At 33.5% G+C, this 27,851-nt stretch overlaps 1 protein-coding gene across 5 annotated transcripts in view; it reads left to right on the top strand.

The window, feature by feature from the left end:
- The window catches only part of LOC105234030 (cGMP-dependent protein kinase, isozyme 2 forms cD4/T1/T3A/T3B), a 138,708-nt gene that overhangs the window by 32,218 nt on the left and 78,639 nt on the right, over nt 1-27,851 (top strand). The window contains exon 1 of one of the 5 annotated variants that reach the window (XM_049446428.1): nt 332-1,134. The exons of the other annotated variants lie outside the window; for them this stretch is intronic. The gene's annotated coding sequence lies outside the window, so the exon portion shown is untranslated. Of the gene's footprint in view, nt 1-331; nt 1,135-27,851 lie in introns of those variants that run through there. 5 annotated transcript variants of the gene reach the window in all.

Genomic DNA, 27,851 nt, shown 5'->3' with positions numbered 1-27,851 from the left:
TATTAATATTTCAAATAATTACCAGCAAAGTAAAACAAACGGAAGGAAACAAATCGGTAATGAGCTCACAAGAAAGTGCGGCACCAGTTGAAAGCAGAGCTTTGCAAGCAGTGCTCGAGCTTAAGCTGGACTCTGTTGGGAAGAGCCGCTGCATATGGAGCACTAATAGCCAAGCGAAGAGCGCGCCATGCGAAATTGAGCAAGCGCAATGGAGTAATTGAAGCGGCTAATGACTCGCATGAACACGCGAATTCGCTCCCTGCTTTCGTTAACTTTCACAGCGCCACGAACAAATAGGTATAGGTATGTGTGTGTGGTTGTGAGGCGCGCTGGCAATGTTCTTGCGCCTAGTTATGGGCTCTCTGTCCCCATCTCCAGCGCTGGCGCGAACAGTTCGCTTCCAGCACTCTTCAAGCGCGTATCGGTTTTTAAAGATTTCACCCGAGCCATATTTATTATTTATATTGATTTTCATAACGCGCCGTCGCAACGTTTACGGTCACGAGCGCCAAACAAAAATACTTATTTACATATTTATTTAAGTTGTTGAAGAAACAACAATCCATTACTTAATTATTTGCTTACGTACTTATGTAGTTAGTTGTGACTTTCGTATATCTAATGTACATAATGAGCAAGCATGCTTCTTGTGCTTTACTTATTTGCTTACAAGTGATTTGCTGATTTTGAAAAATAAGAAGAAGAAGCAAAAAATTTTCAAAAACCCAAAGTGTCTGTCAAGTTTTTGCAAAAAGTAATATTTCACATTTTTAATGGAAATTCAATTAAACTTGACTTAAAGCCGCATTGCCAATAGTTTTGCTTAACAAAGTTTACTTTAGGAAGTGCTAAACGCTCGTGGTAACACGCCTAAACCGTTAATTGTTGGCAACAGAACAAGTGTAAATGCAAATAAATAGAAAAATCTAAAAGCAAAAAAAAAATAGAAAAAACTTAAAATTATTTACAAACCTACTAAATAGTTGAAGTGTTTCCTAGTTTGCCCATGCAAGGCGCGTAAACGCAGCAGTAGCGGGCACAGAACGTTTAAATACAACAAAAAACAACAAACAAAAGCGTAAACAAACCAACTAAACAAGCGGGCGTGACAAAAAGGGGCTCCACAACGCAAAGGTAATCACGTTTTGCTGCTAAAAATTAAAGAAACAAATATTTAAAAATATTTTTATATTTTTAAATTTTCAATTAACAAACAATAATTGAAAATTCATAAAAAAAAACATTTTCAGAATTTACATCAGCAAAAAAAAAGCAAAAAATTAATAAAAAAATATTTAAAATAAAAATAATAATTTCTAACAAAAAACTTTTTTAAAAATTTGTATCCAAAAAAAGTAAAAAATTAATAATTAAATATTAAAAAAAAAAAATTAAAAATCTATAAAAAATACATTTTGAAAATTTTATATCAACAAAAAAGTTAATAATGTTATTAATTTAATAATATTTAAAAAAATCAAAAATAATTAAATTTTTAAAAATTAATTTTCAAAATTTTATGTTAAAAAAAAATAAAAAATGAACAATAAAGTATTTCAAAAATATTTAAAATTAAGAAAAAAATACATTTTGAGAATTTATATCAGGAAAAAATAAAAAATTAATAATAAAATATTAAAAAAATTATAAAATAATACCTTTCTTAATATTTACAACAACAAAAATAAAAGTTAAAAATTTATAAAAAAAATACATTTTAAAAATTTTAATTCATCAAAAAAATTAATAATAAATTATAAAAACAATAAAAATTACAAAAAAAATAAATTTTTAAATTTTTATAAAAAAAAATAAAATTTTTACAGAACAAAATTATTTAATGTTTGGTTATTTACATTAAATGTACAGTGACTACAAATATTATCGCACAAGTTGCTTTTGCACATAAAAAACAACATTATTTTTGTGAAAGTGTGAAAAAATCAGCATTTCTATAAACAATTTAAAAAATTATAACGCCGTAATAAAACAAAAAAAAATAAATAAATAAAAATAAAACAAAGAAGAAAATAAAAATAACATGATTACTTGTCAAACCTGTTAAATCAGTCTAAAGATAATAATATTTTGGAGAACAAATATGATAACCAGTTATTTAAATTTAATATATGTATTATATTTATACATATTTAATTCAAATTAAATATTGGAAAAAATATAAACAAATATAGATAAAAAACAAAAATAAAATAAAAACATAAAAAATCGAATATAAAACTTAATGTGATGCTTGCAACAACCACAAGTTAAATAACTGCTTTGAAAAATCCATAAAATCATTTAATTGACAAGAACGACAATAAAATAATATTTCCGGGCTTGAAAATGAAGTTTAAAAGATATTTTTACTGGCAGTAAACTCAAAATTATGATTTTTCTTTGCAATTTTCGCGATTATTTCTTGTCATCACTGTTTATGTCTAAAATATGTTGTTGTTGTAGCGCCTTAAAACAATCCTGAAATAATTTCGGGGAATGTTGCCGAATTGGCAGACCTTGGCCGCGTAAAAATCCGTGTCCATTCCAGTAACTTAGACCCGACTGTCGTGGGAGCCATATAATATATTCAGGTTGCTTGTAACAATTCCATAAACTGGTCTTGCGCACGCTTAGTTTTGGTTCGATCAGGAAAATGGGCTGATTTTTCCTAAGATTACGATCCCACCGCTAGTCTCTAGCCTGCCCGTTGTTATGCACAAAAGCATACCTAGGAGTTATCAAAAAGGCCGTCGCATATCGACTAAGCACTTAAAATCTGGAACAAATTTATTGAAGCGACTGATATCAATTCAATTCAATAGAAAGTATGGCAACCAAGATGCTTCAACCTTAATTTGGCGTTAACTGGACAGTTTAGAAGAAAATGTTTAGTTCTCATCTCCCACCTTGCAATTTTGACCTCACCGCGTAAGTCCTATTAGGACAGTAACCAGTGAAAACACCTATTCCTGTCGTTTTGTGATTTTTGCTAAGAGTTAATAGTAAAATTGAACTTTCGCTTTCTATTCAGGACCAGATGGCTTTCGCATTCCCAAAAGTGCTTGCCAAAAGCCACGGTAACACCAGCTTCTGATAGATCATAGTAGTATCCTGAATTTGAGTGAGGGGTGCCTATTCTTGCAAGCTCATACAGTGTCTGGTTTTCATCGACGATTCGGCTGTAGCCAGACAGACAAGATTATAATGGAAGTAGCTTGATGAGCGAGAGGTCATATACGCCTGGATTAGCTTTGAGCTCACTTTTGGTATTCAAAATATTTGGTTCGAGCAAATTTTAAACTTGCTTTTGAGCAGTTACTAAAATATTTTTGCAATACTGTTGTATTATTCTTAGATTAATACAATGGCCATAAAAGTAGGTATGTATTTTGAGAAACGTAAAAGACCTTAGGTTACCTTCTTTTACTTAAACTGCAACATTTTCACGCTGAATCCTTGGCTTTATGTGCCGCTCACGGAATTCTAGCTTTCGAAAATTATTAAAAAAATAGTATTTTTAAATGCAAATCGTGATTATAGCGCCACTTCCTGTTTCAATTCGGGATCTAGATAAACGTTTGATTTAAGCTCTCTCGCATTAACCTGCTCTGTTTCGAAACTAGTTAAATCTGAAATTGTGAGTAATAAAGAAGTAAAGGATTCTGGTTTGTTTATAGATTTATTCTAAGCGCTTGACTGTGTTTTGACAGCCTCAGATTTTGGCTTACTAGCTGAACTTTGCATAGGTGATCTAGAGAAGTATTTTCTAAACCTTTTCTGCTTGGTTTTTTATGTTTTTGGTAGAATCATTGTGACCTTATTCCACGTTCATCCATTTAAAATTTTCGAACGTTCGTTTTGGGATTGTGATAAGTATTTGTTTCTTAATTAACTTAAGCTCCTCTAAGAGCGATTTTGTTGTTCTCAGGACTCGATTAACTTAAGTCCTTCTAAGAGCGATTTTCAGGATGTCAAAAAAAGACCAATTCTCCTATGATATTTTCGTATTGTTTGGTTTTCGTCTCAGATAAATTGAGTGGTTACTGTTATTTTTTTTCCATTTTACAGATCTTGTATAACTCCTTATATATACATATTCCTATAGAGTCAGCAGGGAAAAATTTAAAGTTTTTCTAACAACAAGAGCTGAAAGAAGACAGCTTGTCATTAAGCCCTTTTATGCCTTCTATCCGATATCCGCCGGTGATGTCAGCACTTTAATTGTTTCAATATTGACTTAATGTGTCTTAGGGTTTAGCGAAAAAGTGCTCATATCTTCTAAAATTATCTACATAATTTCTGTAAACTTGTTCAAGCACCCGTTAAAAATATTGCATCCGTAGGCTTATTTACTTTAACCTTATATGACTTGCAAACATTTAGTGCTTCGATATTATTTCGCAAAGTGTTTATATCTTTTTTATTGCTCATTATTTCTTTGTTAGTATTTTTATATCGTTTTTGTATTTATTCGTTGTTGTAGTTGTTTTTGCCCTTTTACTCAATGTATTTGCACTGTACATTTCATAATGTTCTCTTTATTGTCACCGCCATGCCGTCATGTGACCACATGCCACAAATACCCATGAAAGCAATGAGCCATTCCCGCCGCGCGCCACACCCCTTCGCGTGCGACACGCTTCACACCTCCCAAACGCTCCCAACACACATTTAAAGACTTATTTCATTTGCCATTTTGACGCTATCGCGCCTTAGCGGCTTAACTGATCAAACGTGTCGCGCTGTCAACACAGTTACCAACTAAATAAGTGACTACCCAATTTTTTATACAATATTTTAACTATTTTTAAATATACTTGAAAAGCGTAACAGCGCCTGAAAAGGCACAGAAATAATGACTAAATTAAGCAATCCACACAAGGAAGGAAGGAGGAAGGCGGCAAGTGGGGCTGTGTGTGTTGCAAAGCCATCGATCACGCGAAAAAGCGCGACTATTTGCAAGAAAAAAGTATTTAACAGTTAATAATGAATAAAAACTTTAAGCCAATAACTGGCGGCAGCCGACAGGCGTTAGGCGTTGGCAGCCTTTATGCGAGCGTCCAATAAAAACCTTTTAATTCACTTTAATCCCTTGTGAAAAGCAACATGCCACTGTCGGATTACGCCGACTCCACGACGTTTGTGGCAGTCTCAGCGCCTGGCACACTGAGCTGGGTAGTGGGGTACTCCAACGTTTGTGAGACTGGCGTGCGCATTGCACTCAACAGCAAGTGCGGCGGTTTTCATTTGCCTTGTTATTTTCGCCTTTTGTCCGTCCACCGACTGTCTTTTTAACGGCGGTGATTTATGTTTATCGTTCGTACGATCGCTGCCGCGTCTATCGCCCGCTAATTTCTTGATTTACTACCTTGTTCGCAGTTTGCGGCTTTCGTTGTTTGTTTTGTTGCCACTTTGCTATTTTCAAATTGGTGGTTGCCAATTAACGCGTTGCTGCACTATATTTTATATTTATCTTTAATTGGCGTTGATTTTACTGTGTAATTTATTTGTAAAAATTTATTGTTGCCAATAAAATGCGGCAATTAAAATAAGTACATACTTATTGCACTTGAAAAATAAAATATCAGCTGATCATATCTTCCTATTCTACATGCCTTATAGGATTCTTATTTACTCAGCACTTGTTAGGCTGGAACAATATTGTTATAGAACCTTGTTTCAGCCTCAAACAAGTTAAGATTTGCATAAACGATTACAACATTGAGCTTGTAAGGCAAAGGCTATATTTTTAAACATATTTTATATATGTAATTTTATTGAAAGACACCAACCAGTATAGTAAAACTTGATATTTTCATATTAGTGGTCTATCAGTCTACTTTATTTTAATTATTAACTGATCTTCGTTTTACTATGACCTTAGCATTAATTTTTGCAATCTTGACACATATGAAATTTATATTTAGATGTTAAATTTTCCATCGAGAAGACTGCAGGAAATGCCTAGAACGGCACTAGGGAAACAATGGAAACATCTCTTGTTCATTTGCCACGCGTTTTCAAGACTACGCAGTAAGCATCTGAGGTCTTCACAGTATGATCCATTGAAATTGATGCCCCAGAGTCTACTAAAATTCGTGTCAAGCACAAGCATCCTAAAGCATGACTACTCCACTTGGACTTAGCAAGTGAACTTCAACTGGTATCGCAAAGGACCAAACTAAAGGTCTAAGCGTGGTTTATTGGCCTACCAGATTAACCTAAAATAACCTACTTTCTCACGTCTCGCTTTTACATTTCATCAGATTCCTTCACTTTACAATAATTAAATCGAACATCAGTCAGGATAGGAAAATAAAACTTGGCACAAATAGCATCTCCAGTCCCCTTTCTAAACATAGGTCGAGATCGGATTATATATTTTCAGACCTCCACATACCGTATATGAGGTTTTCTCAACCTATTTTATCGAAATCTGTGTAGCATTTTAATGAAATTAAGTGGACATCTGGCAAAAGTGAGACATTCGAGGAGGAAGTTTTAAGATGATTCTAATTCATCTCTTTCGAAACAGTTTATACAGCTAGCATTCGCTCCAATCTTACTGCTTGGCAGGCTCCAGTTAGAACTCCTACAACCATTGAAAAGTGGACCTTGCTGAGAGCAAAGAGATCCTTACATCTTTTACACACAATTCGTCATAAAGACTTAACGACAGTCAAGTAATGAAGTGGAAGAAGCTAACGGAGTTCTTACTTGTTCCCCTTACATAGTTATTGAGACCGAGGCACCTGTCCTAGCAAGCTCATCAACCTTACAATTTCCTGCAATATCGCTGTGATCAAAACTCCTGGTTCCAAACCCGTCTAATCGTAAAATAACTCAATGCTACAGATAAGGAGTCTACCACGCTACCAGTTCCCAAAAAATTTGAGAACATACCAATCCAAATGAAGGTTTTTTGTATAAATTTTTCTGCTATAAAAATGCACCCGTGAAGGGTATTATAGTTTTGGTGTTGTCGAAGCTAAGGATATTTATAATTTGTTAGATTTTTAACATTTTTTTTATTTTAATTTGTTTTTTTTTGTTCATTTTTTTTTTTAATTTTTTTTTGTTCATTTTTTTAATTTTATTTATTTTTTTTATTAATTTTGTATCAATTTTTTAAATTATAATTTTTTTTTAATATTAATTTTTAATTTTTTTTTTATCCATTTTTTAATTATAATTTTTTTAATATTAATTATATTTTGTTTTTAATTTTTAATGTATTTTTTAATTATAATTTTTTTGTAATTATTTTTTTTTTCTAATTTTTAATTATAATTTTTTTTTGTAATTTTTTTTTTTTTAATTATAATTTTTTTGTAATTATTTTTTTTTTTAATTTTTAATTATATTTTGCTTTTTACTTTGAGTTTTTAATTATATATTTTTTTTAATATTAATTATATTTTGTTTTTTTTTAATTTAATTATGTTTTTTTTTTAATTTTGATTTTAATTTTAATACTTTTTTGTCAATTTTATTTTTATTTTTATTAATTTAAATAAATTTTTCGTATTTTTAATTATTTGTAAATCGACATTTTGAATTTTAATTTTTTTTTTAATTTAGCAATTTTTAATTCCTCATTGACTCGCATTAACCTCACCACAAAATCAATGAGTGTGGCAATAAGGCACACCGCATCACAACATTCCTGCACAAAAGTGCATCTTCACCGAGACAATATGCAAATATGCGCATACATACGTATGTGTGCGTGTGCATGTTTAAAAATTTACGATTAAATAGGTGCTTAATAAAAGCGCAACAAGTTGTTTATACAAATCGCGGCAGTCTTCTCTCTCAAGGTCAATGCATTATTGTTTGCAATATTTTGTAAAACCAAAATTCCCTGGCGTCTTCATTTTATTTAATTCTTTTTTGCGATTTTACTGTGTAATGCCGTTATGGCTGTCATGCTGTCGGGTCATTTAGTGGCGTGTTTTATAAAAAATCTTCCCTTAATTATTCAGTCGTCGTGAATACGCGGGTTTAAGCGGTGTAGCAGCAAACGCAGCCCTACAGTGCTGTCCTAATTATCAACACATTTGCACATAAATATAATTATTTAATATTTATGCGCTGTGAAATTGATTGTTAAGTGTGTGTGAGTAAGTGAAATTTATGTGAAATTAATGCCAGTGCGCGAACTGAACTTTCCTGCCGGTTGTATGAAGCTTATAATGGAAGAAAATTGTTAAGATATGCTTGTGTGTATATTTATGTGCGTCTGTGTGTGCATTAAGGATAAATTGCATTAAAAGTGAGCAATTGTAAACTAAAATTCCACGAAAGGAATTGTATGTAAATAATTATTTTTTTTTGGAAAATTTTCAAAAAATAACAGTAGATGTGCATAGGTATAAATTTCTATAAAATATAGATATTTTTTTTGCAATGAACGACTAATGCGTATTTCACACCTGCAACCGCTGCCGTAGAGTAAATACATGTGTTTTGATAGGTAAACTCAAGCACACATCTGTACATACTGACATATGGGATGCGTTGTGTAAATAGTCGATAAAATATTGCAGTAAAAATTTTTCTTTTAAAATAGCAAACAACCATGAATTCCGCACACATGTTCTTTCTTTGAATTATTTATATGTAGCGCTGTCTATTTCAATTTGATATACACAATATATGTAAATATATATGTATATATTAATACCTATATACCTGCGCATCCAACCAAACACTTGTGTGCTTCTAATTTTCTTGCGGAATTTATTGGCCTAACTTTATGACCGTCTTTCAATCAAGTACTAGCGCTTGCTCGTCGGCACTTGAGCATTTGCAGATAGCAAAGTAGATAAATAGTTTTGCAATCAAAGAAAAAATATAAATAAAAGTAATAATAAAAACTACAGAAAATGCTTTTAGAAGCTTTGTGGTGGGAACGCGGTCAAATGTTTACTTTTGTTTTGCCATAAATAAAAAAATATTGGCTTTACTAATATTAAGTCAACTACTGCAATTTTTGATAAACATTTTTAAAAACATTTAAAAGAACTTAAAATCCTGAAGAAAGTGCCGGTCTTTCAATGACAAATTAAGAGTTTATTGAGCATTTTAGTTTCTTACCAAGTAACTATACTTAATGTCATTCTACCGTAATATAGCGCTCGTAGACTTAGCCGACAAATGCATTACTGCCTCAGTTGCTGTCAGACTCCAACATGTCAAATGCATTAAGGGTCCCAGAGTGAAATATGAAATCAGCACGCATTCTTTGCATTCTGATAACTTGGACCACTGCGTCGCGGAGCATACTCCTACTAGCGGCATCTCCGCCGCGCAAATAACTCTGTCGGATATGTGAGTGGGGGGGTGGAGTCGCTGAAGAAGTGGCGCAGTGAGCTCGAGAAGAAAGTTAAAGGTGGAGTCTTCCGTCGAGAGCTCTCAATCAGTTTTTGTTTCTGACTGACCACTGTATTGTTTTTCAAGCAGAAAGGTAGCAGTAGATGTACGAAGTGTGAATTCTTGTGGCAAAGTTTTCATCCACTTCATAATGAAAGTTGTTATATAGATCTTGAACTCGCTGACTGTCCGTGCGCCCAAAGCCAGTCAAGGAGTATATGACCTCACTAGCTGTAGCATCATCAGGCTACTTCCTAATTATACTTGTCCGTGTGCCCGGCCACATCAGAATCATCGAAAACAAGCCGATGGACTTGCTAGAAAAGGCACACTTGCCCAAATCCTCTTCATTAGGATGCGAAGGAGCAGGTGTTCAACTTTCTTTGTGCACTCGGGCGCTGGATTTATGGGCCTTGCGCGAGCTTAGTAAGCGTTAACCAGCCACCAGTACTTGTGGGGTTGCAAAAGCCTTCTGATCCAGATTGTAATTTGTAAGGTCGGTGAACAGCTAGGTTTTCTAACTGGACACTATCACATTTGTACTCATGCGGTGAAGGTAAAGAGTTTCAATACAGCTTGTAAAAATTGTAGAGAGAATGATGAATTGGAAACATCAATACACTTTCTCCTTTACCCGAATTGGCTGGAGTACATAATACCCGGCTCAACAACTTTGTGGCATGCTCTAGGCGCTTTGTAGAAATGCGACGGTCTTCTTCATCCCCACTTAGCAGTTCTGGGCATCACAACGGACGAGCGTCTCTAGCAGTCCAAGTGGTAACCTAACCTTACTAAACAATTAAATAAAGAATAAAAACTAAGTCAAAATATTTGTTACACCCTTAGCAAGGTATATTAAGTTTGCCACTTATTTTTTAATTCCCAGAAGAAAGCTTTGGATACCCTATAAAATATATATTCAAATAATCAGCTTGAAAATCTGAGTCGATCTAGCAGTTTTTGAGGTATTTATTTGAAATTTTGTATACATACTTTTTACTGTCATTGGATCATTATAGCGTCCACTACAGTGTAAAGCTGTCATACAAACTGGCCGATCGAAAGCAAGTGCTTGTATGAAAAACTTCTTTAGTTGACGAGTTATCTTCACAAAATGCCATACAACTGACCGTTGATAATCAAGCTGCTGAAAGAAAACTTGAACCGGTGAAGGATATCATAGATTCGGTGCAGCCGCAGTCAGTATTTTCTCTTGGTTTTGAATGTTTTTTTATTAAGTATTAAAATTATCACTAAATTTTTAACATTTAATAATGTCTAAGCGTTTTTTTTTGGTATTTTTCAAATATTTTTATATAATTTTTATACAAAAGTGCTGAAAAAAATTTTCGAATAAGTTTAAAAATTACTAATTTTTCTTTTCATGTATAGTATAATTCTACATATTTTTTACGGAAGTAATAACACGTGTGTCAAAATACTTCCAAGGTATTTGCTTTTCTGATATACTATATGCGCAAAATATCTCCAAACAAATACATTTCTCCAGGTTGTTTTTATTTATTTATGAGTTCATTATTGTAACAGAAATAATTATTCGTTTTTACTGGAAAATCGTGACCTTATGCAAAATATTTTTATAGTAATATTATTATAGTAATTTTTATAGTCACATGCCGTTATATCTACAGCCTTAGCCGTCAATGGTAACACTACAAAAACTTACCTGCAAAACAATTACTTTTTTGATATATGTAATTCGAGCAAAATTTTTGTATTTACTATTTTATTTCTATCTAAATATACAATGTCCTCATAGCTCTTATTCTATATGAAGTTTTTCTCATACATGCTTTATTATTGTCGATGTGATTCCCTTAGATATCTTTGAAATTATATTGTAATACTCAGCAGACTTATTCTTGGTTTCAAAGAAATGGTTCATTGTTAAAATACTCTTTTGAAAACACGTTTGAATGTTAGAAATTTGAGTTGGTTTCTGTTAAGTAATAAAAAAGCTTTGTTTTAACCTTTTTTAGAATATACATATACTATAGGTAGAATATAATATAATAATACAAATACAATTATAAAATGAAAATCGTCGCAAAATGTTCAAATGTTACCTACATCTAGGCGCGCTTAAGTATAAAAATTTATCGACTAAGATGACTCCGCAACATAAAAAGGAATTAAAAGTAACAATATATCAAAATATTACCTGCAATATATATTTATTATATCCTGAACACAATATAAGTTAGCCACGAAGTATGTAATACCCAGAATGGAACGTCGCCGAACCTATAAAATATACTTATAAATGATCAGCATGACGAGATGAGTCGATTTAGCCATGATCCGTCGGTATATACGTGAACTAGTCCCTTAGGTTTTGAGATCTCGATCTGAAATATTTCGCACGTCCTTTTTCTCCTTTGTCGGAGCGGTCGATATACAAACTTTACGATAGGAATAAAGTGTTTGTATTGAAAACTGAGATATTGAGATATTTTCAAGTAATTTGGAGTTAATTATTATGTGAGGCTATGCTGTAAACTCCGAAAAAGTAGTTAGATCGAATTGATATAGCATACAGCTGGCATACAAATTGAACGATTGAGTCAAGTTCTTATAAGGAATCTCTTGTATTTGGAAAGGAATTTAAGACCATATTCCAGTCAAAAATCATTGAAAAGTGGTGATTCGTCTAATCTGCTATTTTTTAACTTGTAAACATTTTTTTTTCCAAATATTTATTATTAATTTTTTTAAATAAATAATTTGCATTTTATTTCCCCCAAAAGAAATTTCCACGCCTGAAAGCATGCTATAAAATATAAAAATTTTAGAAATAAATATTTTAGTGAATAAATTGAAACATTATTTTATAAATAATAATTTGGTTGTGTAAATTCGTTAGTACTAAATATTTAATAATAATAAATGTTCAATTAGAAATTCCGTTAGCCGTCGATATATTTACAAACCTAGCCATAGCAGCAATATATAAAAATACCAAAACAAAAGTGAAGCGTCAGCTAACCAGATGCCTACACTGATCTATCGATAAACAGCAGCACAATTTATTTGAATAATTCATGGTACCATTACTGCAAATACTAGTTTACAAAAACAAATATATTTTAATTCCGCAGGCAACGTCAATGAGTACAGCTCATGAAAGACAAATAAGAAAGCAGACATGAATGATGAAGATAGTTATTTATAAAAAATTTATCATTATTATAACTGCAAATACAACACATCATTGTATATACAAACATACATACATATGTATGTATGTATGTATGTATGTATGTATGTATATATGTTAACCCTATGGGTGAGCTCTTTCAATAATTCCGTACAAATATAGAATAGGAAATTTTCTCTTCGAGACACCAATGACCTAACAGACCAATCTAGAAGAATTGTCGCCAGTTTTTATACTTCTTCCTTTATTTGTTTTTTACAGATGTTCATATATACGCACATACATATGCATAAACATACGAGTTTGCAATGAGTAATTGTGGCTCGCCTAACTGTTTTGCGCTGTGTGAAGATTTTTTTAAGATCAACTGCCGCGAGCAACAATAATGAATCTATTAGAATGGCATTCACACGAATTAAACAATAATTGTGAAGTCAGAATGTGTCAACGCCACATTAGGGTGGCACAGATGGTACTCGTTAAATGTTTAATTCTGTGAAACTCTTGCCTAAATTAAATAGAGAGATCGGGATCAAAATTTGTTTAATCACCTTTTAAGTCCCTTAACCACAAGCTCTAGAAAAAAACCGTCACAGTAAAAGATAGTGACAAAGAGAAATTAAGAGAAAGAGATATAACTGATCTCTCGTCTAGAAAGAGTTTTATGCGAAGTACATCTTGAAATCTCAGCTTTTAGTTTTATTAATGAATTACTTATAAAAAAAATATTTATGGCTCACCCTTATAATTATTAACTGCCGTCTTGGCACGCAACAGGAAAACAAGGGAATTTAATAAATAATGTCATGAAGTGCAAAAAGCAAGCATATTGGGTGCTTCGAAAGGGAGTAGTATAAATAGCCAGTACACAAATAGCAACACGCACACATTGAGAGACACACACACATTCACACAAGTTCACAGGCATACATACAAACAAAATATTTGCACGACTTCGGAATCAACTCAAATTAACTCAATGCAGTGCAGCAACGGCGGCAGCATAAATTGTTGGAAAACAAAAGCTGCACAAAAACAATAACAACAACAACAACAATGTGTGTGGTAAAAACAATTTAGCTTAATAATCGCCAATAAAGTGTACATTTTGATTCGTTATTGCTCTTTCTATGAAAGTATGTTGCTAGCTGCTTTTGTTGTTGTTGCCCATGCTTTTGTTATTGTTGCCTATGCTGGCTATTGCTGCGCGTATACGTTTAGTGTTATGCGAAAACTGCTATTGACTGCTTTTGACTAGTGACACGCAGCGCTGATGTTTTCATTTCCTCACGCTCGGCGTTGCTTAAATAAAAAAAAGTAAAACAAAAACAATAAAAAAACACGAAAAAACGTAAACTTCGCTTGCACCGTAGCTGTAATACCTTTCACTGTTGCATTTCTTATAGCATAAAAGGGAGTAAAAAGATATTTAACTTGGTGTTGATCGGTTAGCTTGTATGGCAGCTATATGCTATAGTGGTCCGATCTTAACAAAATCTTTGAAACTTGCTAAATTCTTTTAAACAATAATAAATACTAAATTTCGTGAAGATATCACTTCAAATGTAAAGGTTTTCCATACAAAAACTTAATTTGGATCGGTCAATTTGTATGGCAGCTATATGTCATAGTAAACCGATGATAATAATTTCTTCGGAGATTATAGAGCTACCTTGGACAATGATTCATGCCAAATTGCGTGAAGATATTTTGTTAAATAAAAAAGTTTTGATCTTAAAAATTTGTTCGGAGGTTATAGATCTACCTTGTACAATAATTTATATCAAATTTCGTGAAGATATCTCGATAAATGAAAAGGTCTTCCATACAAAAACTTCATTTGTATCGGTCAGTTTGTATGACAGCTATATGCTATAGTGATCCGATGCTAACCATTTCTTCATCCATTGCACCATTATCTTAGGCTATATTCCTTGCCAAATTTCGTGCAGCTACCTGGTCAAATAAAAAAGTTGTCCATACAAGCACTTTATTTCGATCATTCAGTTTGTATGGCAGCTATACGCTATAGTGGTCCGATAACGGCCCTTTTGACAAATAAGCAACTTCTTGGTGAGAAAAGAACAGGTGCAAAATTTTAAATCGATATCTGAAAACGACGCATATATACGGACAGCCAAATGTAGTCGTCACGGCTTAGCTCGTCACGCTGATCATTATACATATAGTATATAGGTTTTTTAGAGTCTCCGACTTTTCCTTATGGATGTTACAAAATTTCGTGGCACACTTAATATACCCTGTTCGGGGTATAAAACCGTTGTAAAATAATAATAATAATAAGAACAATACTACTAGCGAATTTTCGCAATGAAATGTCTAGTCATGGTGAAGGTGTGAAATACCTAATAATGTGTTGAAAGCAAATATTTTTGTATACACATACTTATATAGAGGTATATGCAACGATATATGTACATAATTAGTACAAATAGTACGTAAGCGCATTGGCACATTTCACATTTACATACATACATTTACTATACATATGTATGTATATGCCTCATATGTACCAACGCACTTGAGCAATAAAATTGTTGTACGTGTTGCACATAACGGTGTACATTAACAATTTTATTGTCATTTAATGTTAAATAAAATGCTTAAAGTTATTTGTTTAACCAGCCAACGTAGCAGCAATTAAAATACTAATTACGCTATATACAGGCAAATTGTCACAAATAAATTTATACAAATATACATACGCACACTGGCAATTTGTTAAATGCATATTCATTTATATTTATTATCAAAATACCTCATTATTTATCAGTTAAACGTATTCTTAACCTTTTTAGCCGATTTCAAGTAAATGTTATTCCATTTATCATTCAGTGTGAAGGAGAATTTTGTTCTATTTTTCCTTTTTTTTATCGTTTGTTCTTTTTATTTTAATTTTTTTAATCGTTTTTTATTTTCATTTTTTTCTTTAATTTTTTAATTTGTTTTTACCCGCCTGACACGTTTTCAAAGGGAGCAAGGCCATACAATTGCAATTATACACTGCGAAAAATACTGCTCCACCTCGTTCAAGGTAGAGCAACTCTATTTATTACGATGTCTTTATATAGCCATATCGTTATACATTCGAAATCCAGCCAGTTCTACTATATGCTAATTTTGAAAGTAGATAAGGTCCCGCTAGGCTTACTAATTACCACGAGAATACCAAAACTTCTACTCGTAGTCTAATTTAGTGAAGAACGCACCGCTAAAGCCGTTGAAGTTTCTTAAACATATCAAAATTCCGTTAGTTTCATGTTAGCTATGTATATGGTGAATTTCAAACTTAAAAAAAAATTCTTAGAGATTTCTTAGAGACTCTCCGACTCATACAGTTTTGGCCCCTTAACCTTTTTTATTTACTCTATTTTCCACTTACACTCTTGTATAAGCTCTTCAGTCCCTTAGATTAATTTAGTAAACTTTTATAAATAATTTTTTGGCAATACAGCTCCTTGTGAGCTTTGGGCTGCTGCACATGTGCTCTCCAAACATCTCGGTTATTTTTGGTTTCTGCATCATTTTGTGTGCCAAACTTCTTAATGTCTTCCTCGAGTTCCTCAATCCATCTTGATCGTGGTCTTCCGCTTGGTGAATGCCGAGAGCTCTACAATTTTCTTCTGCGCTCTCTTGTTGTCCATTTTTGTTAAATGGCGGTGTCATTTTAGTCACTGTGCTTTGATAAAGCATATAACATTTTTAACTTTTATATATTGATTTATGTAGCTCATTGTTCCACCTTATAGGCTACTCGCCATTATCCTTTACCACTCCAAAGATGTTTCTTAGGATCTACTTCATTTAGAAGTCCATTGTCCATTTAGTCCATGGTTCTGGTATTGAGTGCTATATGGTCGCTTTAGTTTAGAAATAGCTTCATAATCTATTACACTGATGGCCATTACTGTTAGTAATATTCGTAGTTTCCTTGCTTTGCTATCTTGTTTATTCATATCTCTGTTCTCTTATGCTCGCATTGTCGATACATTCTGAGAGAGTTCTTTTTTTTTTATATAGTATATTTTTATATTGATTAGTTTTCCTTCCGTCATTTTACTGAGGACCTCTAAGTTGATCTTCATTGACATTCGCTATGTATCTTTAGTTCATATTCATTATCTCCAGATATATGTACCTATACAACCCCTGTCCATATATTTTGTCTCCATTTATGTAATAGTAACTTCTTATCTATCTCTGTATATTTATCTGATAGTATCTTATCTTGTCTTATCTATTAATCAACTTATTACGATATAATTACATAATCTTGTATTATTAGATTCATCTTTTCTATGCCTTATTTTCTATAGTCTTTTATTTATATGTAATTTATATTTATTTTCTTATATAATTTTGTTTAATCTTTTTTTGATTTATTTTGTTTTCTTATCTTATTCCTTGTTTTTTTGTCTTATCCTTTTTTAGTTATTAGGTAAGAAATCCAATCTTGTCCTATCGTGTTTTCTTTTATCAAAATTCTTATCAGATAACATATGTCTTTCTCTTATATTACATCATATCTAACGCATCTTGTCATGTCCTTTGTTATCCAATAATATTTTATCTTCATTGCATTAATCTTTATTTGTCTTCTATATTAAGCTAGATATTATGTCTTACCCCACTTTATACCCACATGAAATTATTATCTTACTCTCATCTATCTATTTATCTGTTTTATTTATTTGTTAGGTACATAAAGAGTTTTATTTTATTTTATCTTTACACAAAATTATGTAATTTTAACTTTTTCTATTTTTATGACTTTATCTCGTGCTATCTTGTCTTACATTTGTTCTCGCATACATATTATCCTAACTAATCTAGAATTATTTTCCTATCTAATCCTGTTGACAATAATTTTTTTATTACAAAAAGTGGCGCACATCTGTCAGATTTTGCATTTTTCGATTCCAATTCTAACTCTAACTGTTATTGTTTATTAGTTATGCCACTATTTACTCACATTCACTTACATATTCCTTACAAAGCGGCCACTAACTTTTGGGCGTACACGGCGTATGAGTCATGTGCAAGGCATCAGCGACGAAAAATTGTCATATGGACCGTTTTGAAAGCACAAAAATAAATCACTGCGTGCTTATTGTGTAGTAAATAAGTGTTTTCTTAGCAATTAGCAAGCAAACACGATTTCATCGTGCCCTTTTTGTCAAACCATGAACAAATAAAGGCGACTTAACTTGTGTACCGAGCACTATTTATATATTTAAATAAATAAATGCGTCTGTTTATAAATAAGTAGACATGTTTTACTTGCTTGTAATGTCAACGGGAGCTTTATTATAGAGTTCGCACCCGCCAGCAGTGTTGACTTATTTAATTGAAAATATATTTTTAAAATTTATTTGTTTTGAGTATAGATCAATATGGCGTTAGGCTTATGTGATTAAATGCGGGGTTATTTGTTGTAATAAAATATTTTATTGCGGCATAATTCAAATAAAAATAACGCGGATTTAATGCTCCTTAAAAATATTTTTTATACTCTTTTTAATTATGTATTTTATACGATATAATATTTGAAATTTTTTATATTTTTTTTAATTTTTATAATTTTTTTATCTTTTTTTATCTTTTATAAAATTTTTTTCTCTTATTTAGTCTAATTTTTCCGCATAATCCAATCGTTTGTCATAAAAAATATGTATAAAATTTATTATAGGAAATTTCAGTCAAATAGTTTATATTTTATAAAATAAATTTTTTAAATATATTTTATGAGTTTTGAAAATTCTTTTATATTTTTTATTATTTTTTTTATATTTTATTACAATTTTTTAATTTTTTTTAATTTTTATGATTTTTCTTTAATATTTTTTTAATATTTTTTTTATATTTTTTTTATTTTTAAATATTTTTTTATTTTATTTTTTTAATTAAATATTTATGTTTTATTATAATCCTTTTCTATTTTTGTAATATTCTTTTTTAATTTTTAACATTTTTTTTTTATTTTTTCTTAATTTTCTATGATTTTTCTTTAATATAATTTTTATATTGTATTATAACTTTTTTCTATGTTTGTAATTATTTTTTAATTTTTTCCATTTTAATTAGATTTTTTTAATTTTTTTCTGTTTTTTTAATATTCTATGATTTTTTTCTATTTTGTTTTCAATTTGAATGTTTTATTTATATATTTCTTTTTGCTTTTAACTTTTTACCCACTTGAATAAACAGTCAATTTTTTTTCCTTTCTTTCGATGTTATCTTAATTTTTTTTATATTTTTTTTACTGTTTCAATAAATAAATAAAATTTAAATTTTTTTCCTTTTTATTTACCAAAAATATCTCTTTTCACGGTCATAATTTGTATCGTAAAAAAAATTAAATAAAATTTATTATCAGAAATTCACCAATTTCAATCGAATTGTTTATTTCCATTATTGCCATATACGGGTATCTCTGATATTGTTGTTGTTTTAATTTTATTATTACTCAACCAGTTCTTCGTCTAATGTCGTAAATTCACTGCTCCCCCACCTTGTTTGTCAAGGCAATTGCCGTATCTTCACACCTTGCCAATAGAGAATGCGGTTTTGCCAAAAAACCAATGGGTAAATCACACACACGCACACACACATACATCCGTATCACTCATTTGCCGATATGTTTGGCCGCAAGCTTTTTATGAAGTGTTTACCTTTTGATATTATTATTATTTTTGTGTGTTTTGCTCCCCGACTTTGATTTACTTTATTACTCTTATCATAAACACACTTGTATGTGTGTATATATTGTACATATAAATGCTTTTATTGCGCTGCCCTGTGCACATGTGTGACGCATGCGCCGTGCTCATCTGAACGCTAACGAATGGTCGTTGTACTGAAGCGCGTGAAAATCAAAATCAAGAAATTATAAAAATACATTAAATGTTAAAATCAAATAACGAGTGCCGAAAGCGTTTATGATTGACGCTTGTAGCGACACGCGGCCGACAAATTAAGCGTGTCATCTACCTTCATGCAAATATTTGTAGTTATTTGTGTGTGCGATTACCTGCGGCAAATCCGCTTTTCAGGAATGATATGCAAAATTTTGAGTTCTTGTAAACAAATGCTTATATTTTATCGAACATGCATATATATCAACATATGTACATCGGTTTAAAAGTTAAAAACTCTCTTGGAACTAATTAATTTGCTTTTGATTTCCTTTGTTCACACATCAATTATATTTTATCAGCGAATAAAATTTTAAGAATATAGTAAAAATTTGTTTATCATTTTGCACCGGAAATCAATTAAGACACGCTAATTTTTGGTAATTAGTAGTAATAGAAATTCACAAATTATGTCTTTATGGTCTGGTCTTATGGTGTTTCTTGTTCTTATGAATTCCCAAATATAAATATTAAGAAACGAAGTTGTTTTCTATTCAACTTCTAGAGAACGTATTTTCCTTATTTTGCACCAGCCTCCAAGAGACAAATGCTGTCTAAGCAAAGCCTTCATTGAGTAAATTATCAAGAAACATTCAATAATTTGATAAAAATAAAATAATCTACAATAATACTTATGGAAATAATAACAAATGTACTAAATTAAGCCACACTAAGGTTTGCAGATACCCTTTCAGGCCTCTTCTTGACGCCATAATTATCAGCATCATCCTCTAAAAGGCATTTTAAGAGTTCTTCACATGAGCCTATCTCCCTAACTGGCACAAGCGATACGGTTTCATATTTGGATTTTCTATAAATAATTAGAAATGTAGAAAAAGTCCTGTATTATTTTTTAATGCACGACTTACATATGTTACTTTTATTTTTCTCTGACCATAATGAGAGGTCGTCAAATTTATTGCAATTATTACCATTTTTGGGACACTAAAATACTTTTGAGTACTTTTTGTATTAATCAGCATCATATCATGCCATCAGTGATTTGAGTGAGAAATTGAATGTGAAACATCCTGATAATTATACAGGTGATACGTTTCGTGGTTCCCTACTTCTCTAAAGAAAAAGACGCGGCTACGTCTCAGCCGTTTAGTTCAATTTTCGATGACTGGTTGCAGCATTTCAACTGGTAACTGGCGAATGACACGCGTGATGTTTCGTTCGAAGCGGGATTGTCCGCATAGACTTGAAACTTTATATATCCGCACAGGAAAAAGTCTAACGGGATGATATCACACGATCTTATGTGGGTAATCGACCTGCCCAAAACGTGAAGTTATCGGCTCACCGAAGTGTTCTCTCAATAAATCCATTGATTGTTGCGATGTGCAGGAAGTGGAGCCGTTTTTTTGAAAGCAAATCTCGTCGAGATCACGAGCTTCTATTTCAGGCATCAAATAGTCGGTTATCATGGTGCCATAACGGTCGGCATTGTCACACAAACCACACCTCACGTTTGTTTTTTTGAAATGTTTTTCTTCGTCTCAAATGCGCCAATTTTGCTTGCCTACATATCCATTGAGCCAGAAATAGGCCTCATCGCTGAACAAAATTTGGCTCGAAAACGTAGGAACTTCTTGGAACTTTTCAAGAGCCCATAGAGCGTAATGATGTTGCTTGAAAAGGTCGACTGTTTTCAGTTCTTGCGCAAGCTGTATTTTGTACGCTTTCAATTTAATATCTCGACATAAAATATGCCAAGTCGTTCCATACGTCACTCCGAGTTGCTGCGAACTGCGCCGAATTGAGTTTCCACAGTCTTCGTGTACACTTTCAACTATGGCTACAATATTTTCTTCACTGCGTGCTGAACGTGGTACATTCGGTCGGATATTAGCCAGAAATGAATGCTTGGACGGGGGATAGTGTTGCTAATAATACGCTCAGTAGGCCGATTACGTTGACCATAAGTTGAGCAAAGCGTGCGAAACACAAACAAACAAAATTCTGAAAAATAATAATAAGACAGCTTGATACGACTTACGTGATTTGTCAAAGAAAGGCTATTGAAAAAAAGGATATCAGCTTGGATCACCCATTATATGAGAATAAAATTGTTTCCCATATATGCGGATAATTTTCTAACGAGATATTGAAAACTTTCTTCTTTAACAACATTAAGACCCTTATTTTGGTTTAAAAAAAATTTAGTGTTTGGTTTCAAAAAATATCCTTCTCGAAAAATAAATCGTTTATATTTTTTTTGTATGAAATATTGTATATTTACTCAAAACTTGCATATTATTGTGAGTTTACACGCAACCACACCTAAGAGCATCCCAAAATGGCGGTGGTTTGTTTAGAAAACAAGAACTGCTTCAGAACTCGTTAGATAATTAAATCGCTAGCAAACTTTTTACCATTTGTGAATTCAGATACATTAGTGTGTATGCGTATATACATATGTAAAAAACAGTCTGTCAGTCTAACTGTCTAAATGCTAACTTAGTTTCGCTCCACATGTCACTTGTTGCGCTCCTCGTTATTTATTCAAATTTGCCAGTTTAAACAGCGAAAATTAACGCTTTTTTGTAAAACCGCGCAAAAACCACCAAAAATATCTCAACAACCTACACAAATCCACAAATTGTTTCCACTTTTTTTTGGGGGGTTCAAATACCCCTATTTTTAGCAATTACTTGAAGCGCGCGTTTATTGTTTGTAAGCTAAAAATAGCGAAGTCAAGGCCAGTTTAATTTTACCAGAACAATAAAGCAGCGTGTGAAGTGGCAAGCAAACAGTAACAACAACAACAAAAAACAGTAAAAACAAAGTAATTGTAAATACCGGCAGCTGGCAAGATAGATGACTGACTTGTTTTATGCCACCGATGCAGAACGAAGATGAGATAATAAAAGCAAAAGCAACAACAATAACTATCAAAAATGACAAGCAATAAACGGTGAAATGTATAAACGTAAAATTCGACGGCAATTAGTTCAAGCATCAATTGGCGCTGTTCGATTTGCGTGCCTATACAACAACATCAACAACAACACACAAACACGCGCGCTTGAACAAACATTGTTGCGAATCTTTTATGGATCTTACGACGTCATTCGCTTCATTGGCGGCGGCGAAGGCCTAAAAAAGCGCCAAACGTCCATAAAACCGCTACCTCATGAACCATCGGCGAAGCGTAGCTTTCAAGTATGCCCGTTTTCGCCAACTTATTTCGATAATTCGTTTCGTGTTTGCATGCTTTTAATTGCTATAAATAAGCTTTTGTGACTTTAATTTCCTTTCGGAAGCATTTCTCAAAGCAGCCGCCTATTTTACGAGCGGCTACTGACGACCGCTCCGCTTTATTGTTGTACACATGTCAGGCATACGCCATTTTATGCAAGCACCTGCATTCAAACACACACACAAACACATATCTTTACGCTTCACGCCCCGTTAGCTGACGCCTATGCTCCGTAGCTCACTCACTTACCCAACGCCGTCAGTCCGAAATATTTTCAAATCAATATGCCCACATTTCAATATATAAATTTGCGCGCATTTCAATAGTTTTTTGTCAATTGCCCACATTTATGTCGGCAGTCTCCACCCATTTCACACTAAAAATTCATAGTTTTCGCCTTTACGCATGCGCAATGCGCACACCTCTTTCGGCCTAGTGACAGCGTCAGCGTCAGCCACCTGGCTGCGTATGTTCTAGTTGGCGCTTGCCCCTTCGCACTTCAACTTTGTTGTTTTGGCATTTTTTGTGTGTTTCGTGTTTTGTGCGCATGCGTCGCCGTGCGTGTGTAAATGCAAATGGCTAAACACCTTTTTTGTGCGTCGCTGGCATATGTTTGCGCATTCAAACAGTTGTATGCGCCGTGTTATGCTCGCTTAGTTGCCTACAATGCGCGTCGCAAGGTCTACCAGGTGTCAGGCATTTGGTGTTGACGAGTGACTGCCGTCACAGTGGGATGAATGTGAGATATTTATATTGCCTCGTAGCTTTCCATTATCGAGGTGTTAATATAAGTTCACATTATGGACTGCAGTTGTTCAAAGGCAAACGGCTATCTCTCCGACTTTTCTCGCTTCTTCTCTGCACGGAACTTAACACTCTTCGCCACTAAATCCACAGCGACCATATTTACAAACTGGACTAAGGAGTACAGACTTGACCTTACTAGCATCAAGATTCCGACTGTCAATAGTCCTAAGATTTTAGGTGTAACTTTTGACAGTATATACTCCTCATATGACCACGATTATCTCCAAAGTTCAGAGCCGCAACAAAATGCTCAAGTCGCTAGCCGGCAGTACAAGGGGAAGAACAAAGAAAGGTTGTTGACAACTTACAAGGAAATCGGCCGGCCGGTCCTCATCTACGTCGCATCAATATGGTCGCCTGGATGCAGTGGCACGCAGATGAAGAAGCTCAAATTTGTCAGAACACAGTACTCTGAACTTCGACAAGATGCCTCTTGATGTTTCCTATCAAACACCTACATAGTGAGGACCGTATGCTCCCAGTTAAGGAGACTAATGAACTTCTTTCCAGGCAGTTCACCTGCTTGGAGCGGAACCGCTTCCTAGGAACTTCAAGAGGTCATTCCTTAATTACATCGACGACATTAGACAGTACGCCGACCAGACAAACTTCCGACAAGCACTGACCGCCATTCACGGTGGAGCCATCAACACCTTCAGCGACTTCGTTCCAGTGAATAACGTACTCGGAGTCAAATCACTACCCATCGAGCTCGAGTTGCCGCGAGAAACGAGAATGACCCTTGCACGGCTTCGTTGTGAATATTGTAGCAGGTTAAACTCCTACTTATCCAGAATAGATCCCGACATATCCAATATATGACCTCCGTGCAATGAGTCTCCGCATGACGCAGACCACCTCTTGGCACATTCCACCAACCCCACTCATCTAACACCCCTCTCCCTATGGTCCGACCCCATTGAAACAGCACGTTTCTTGGGACTTTTGTTAGATGACGTCGACGACAACTTGGTTAACCCTTACCATTCTAACGGGGACTATGTACTATGTTAGAACAACAAACCACATGGACTGCAGTTTTCGGTAAAAAGACATCATATCATTAAACTGTGACCTACTAAGAATCATCTTCAAAGGGTTGCGAATGGACTGTATCGCTCTTGTTTCTAACTCCGGACCTATGGACTAGTTACTGTGTGGCGGCTATCTCTTTCTGACTTGGAGAAAAACGCAGGAGATCCACTGAACTACTTCCTCAAAGCGGCACTTGTCTTGCTGCAATGGTACGAGTTTTTTGCGGTAACTAGATTATTCGCTACGGTTGAGTAGCAGAAAAAGGAGTAGGGATTTAGGGGGTAGCTGCGATATCACTTTACTTAGTCATTTTTGTTTCAAAAACTACAACATGCACAATAACAACAACTTTTGCAAATTTTTGCTAAACATCTCGCCTCGCATTTATGTGGAGCATACATTATTTACCTGTATCACTGCCCACTGTGCCAACTAATCCATGCGTATGACTGGCGTAACCAATCAGCACGAAGAACAACTATATTAAATTTCATTGGTTGCAATCGCAAAAATTCAACAAATGCACACTGACATTAATATGTATGAATGCGCACAAACGCACATAACCCACCTTACCCACATATGCACATACATATGTATTTAGTCATACATATTCATTAGTTACGCATAACAAAATGAAATACGCCAAAAGTGATAGTTGATAGCTAAAAAGCGACAACAAAAAAATGCACAAAAAGGTGCACGCCTAGCGGTTAGTATTGGTGAATCTGGTGTAGTGTGACCATACCACATATACTATATACTTGCCGGCATATCCGGTGGCATGAATACATACTTAATTACTAGCAAAGCGCCTTTCGAGCGCAGCATAAATATGTTTGTAGATACGCATGCGCGCTGAAATGCGAATTTATCGCTGACACTTAGAGGCTCAAGCTCACAAGCGCATAACAAAAATACACCCGTGTTGGTAACCGCAAGTAAGGCTTCTATTTATGTGACAATTGCTCCACTTCCGTGCTGCCATTCTGGCTTCTAAACCAGCTTGCTGACACATACACACACATTCTCACCTTTTTACATGCTTTTATGTTGCTTATGTTAGCTACTTAGATAAGCAGTCAGTTAGTATTTAGCGGTATTTATGGCGTGCCCGCCTAGCACGAGTCATATCATCAGTTCACTCAAGCTCGGCGAAGGTGAATCGAAATCACAGGCAATTAATGTCTCATTGTCATTTAAGTAAAAAGCGTGCGAAGTTGTTAGTTGTTGTAGCGCCACCAAGCTTTGCGGAAATTAGGGACGACAGCTTTAAATAGAAATGCAACGTATTGTGTTGAGTTACAATTATACAATATGAAGTCATTCCATTTGAAATCATAAAATTTCTAAATATTTCTGAAAGCTAAGCTTTCTTTTTTTATAATTTCTTTTAATAAAAGTGGATATTTTCCAATTTTTTTTTAAATAAATATTAAGTTTTATATTTTGTTTTAATTTGTAAAATTTTTGACTCTTATTCCGCTTTATTCTAGGCAAATATTTCTTTATTCTTTTGTAATATTGGGTAGTCGAAAAAGTCTTTTCGTATTTCTAATCAAACTTCAACTTATTTTTTTATATTTATGCTAATAAATAAATAAACAAATATGTACCATTTTGGTCGACCACTTTTTTGACATTTTTCCGCAGAGACATTATTTCATCAGTGTACAAATTTTCTGGTTTCTCGGCGAAAAACTGCGACAAGTAGTTTTTACAGGCTTCTCCATTAAGAGAGTTCTGCATTGACCGAAACAAATGGTACAAGGTCAGGTCTAAATGGTGGATGCATCAAAACTTCCCAGCCAAGCTCTCCCAGTTTTTGCCGAGTCATCAAAGATGTGTGTGATCTAGCATTGTCCTGATGGAAGACGAAGCACTTTCTGTTGATCAGTTCTGGCCGTTTTTTTCGATTGAATGCTACAATCTCATCAGTTGTGGAAAGTAAAATGTAGAATCAATAGTACGACCAGGCTGGAGCAGCTCATACTGGATAATTCCTTTCCAATCCCATCAAACACTCAGCATAACCTTTCGAGGTGTCAATCTTGCCTTTGCATTTGTTGAGCTTCACCACTCTTGGACCATGTTTTTTTGCCGCAAATTATTGTCGTATTTGATCCACTTTTCGTCTCTTGTTCCATTCGCCTCAGAAATGGTTCGACTTCATTCCGTTTCAGCAAAGAATCGCAGATGTTAATTCGGCACATTAAATTTTTCACAGACAATTCATGTGGTACCCAAACATCGAGCTTCTTTTTGTAAGCAGCCTTTCTTAAATGATTCAAAACCGTTTGATGATGGATGTTAAGTTCCTTAGCTATGTCATGGCTGCTTATGTGACGGTCCTGGTCAATCGTTTCCATATTTTCATCGACTTTTTCAACAATTGGTCGAACAGAGCAAAGTGTATCTTTCACATCGAAATTTCCAGAACAGAATGAACATTGTTGTGCCACACGAACTGATATGGCATCGTCTTCGTAAACTTCACAAATTTCATTGGTGGTTTGCGTATCATTCTTCCCTTTTTTATACAAAAATTTCAAAATAAAGCGAATTTCTTCATTATTTTCACTCATTTTTGATCAAATGTAACTTTTTTCAACTTTTCCGAATTTATTTTTTTATGACTTTTTTTTAATGAAGCTTTCCAACACTATATGGTATGACACAACGTGATTGGTGGCACTGGAGATATATGTAAGACTGCAACGACATCTATGTACAAAATACGAAAAGACTTTTTCGACTACCAATATATTTTTTCTTTTTTTTCTATTATCTTTACTTTTATTTCCTTGTGAAGTTAATTTTTTTTACTTTTTGTTATTGTTTTATCTATCTAATTTTCCTTGTTTGCATTTGCATTTTCATTATGTTTCACGCCGCCACTAGGTGTGTCGCATTTGGCACTCTCTCCAACAGCTGAAAATCGCTGCCAGCCGACAAACGCCCCGTTGACAGCCACTATATTTGTGTGCTCCTCCAGTATTTTGTTGTTGTTGTTGCTTGTTTACCAATGTAAAACATTGCACTGACATTGAAAAGTAGGAAGTTAGCATACAACAAACAGGCGACAGTTATAACAACAACATATTGAACGAAAAACAATGTACTATGTAGAAGAAAAAGTTGCAATGATTTTTTTTGTTTTTTTTTTTTGCTATTTGAGCTGTACGTTTTTGTGCAATCATGCAGCCATCCAGTCAGTTAGGCAGTTAACTGTGTATAAATTGGCGATAAAGGTGCTCATACATACATACATACTTACATACAATAATTGGAGCGCGCAATTACTTGGTGGTGTCTG

The sequence above is a fragment of the Bactrocera dorsalis genome, chromosome 1 (genome assembly GCF_023373825.1).
Source record: "Bactrocera dorsalis isolate Fly_Bdor chromosome 1, ASM2337382v1, whole genome shotgun sequence".
Taxonomy (NCBI): domain Eukaryota; kingdom Metazoa; phylum Arthropoda; class Insecta; order Diptera; family Tephritidae; genus Bactrocera; species Bactrocera dorsalis.
The sequence above is the reverse complement of the archived record's forward strand: the minus strand, read 5'-3'. Positions and strand labels throughout refer to the sequence as shown.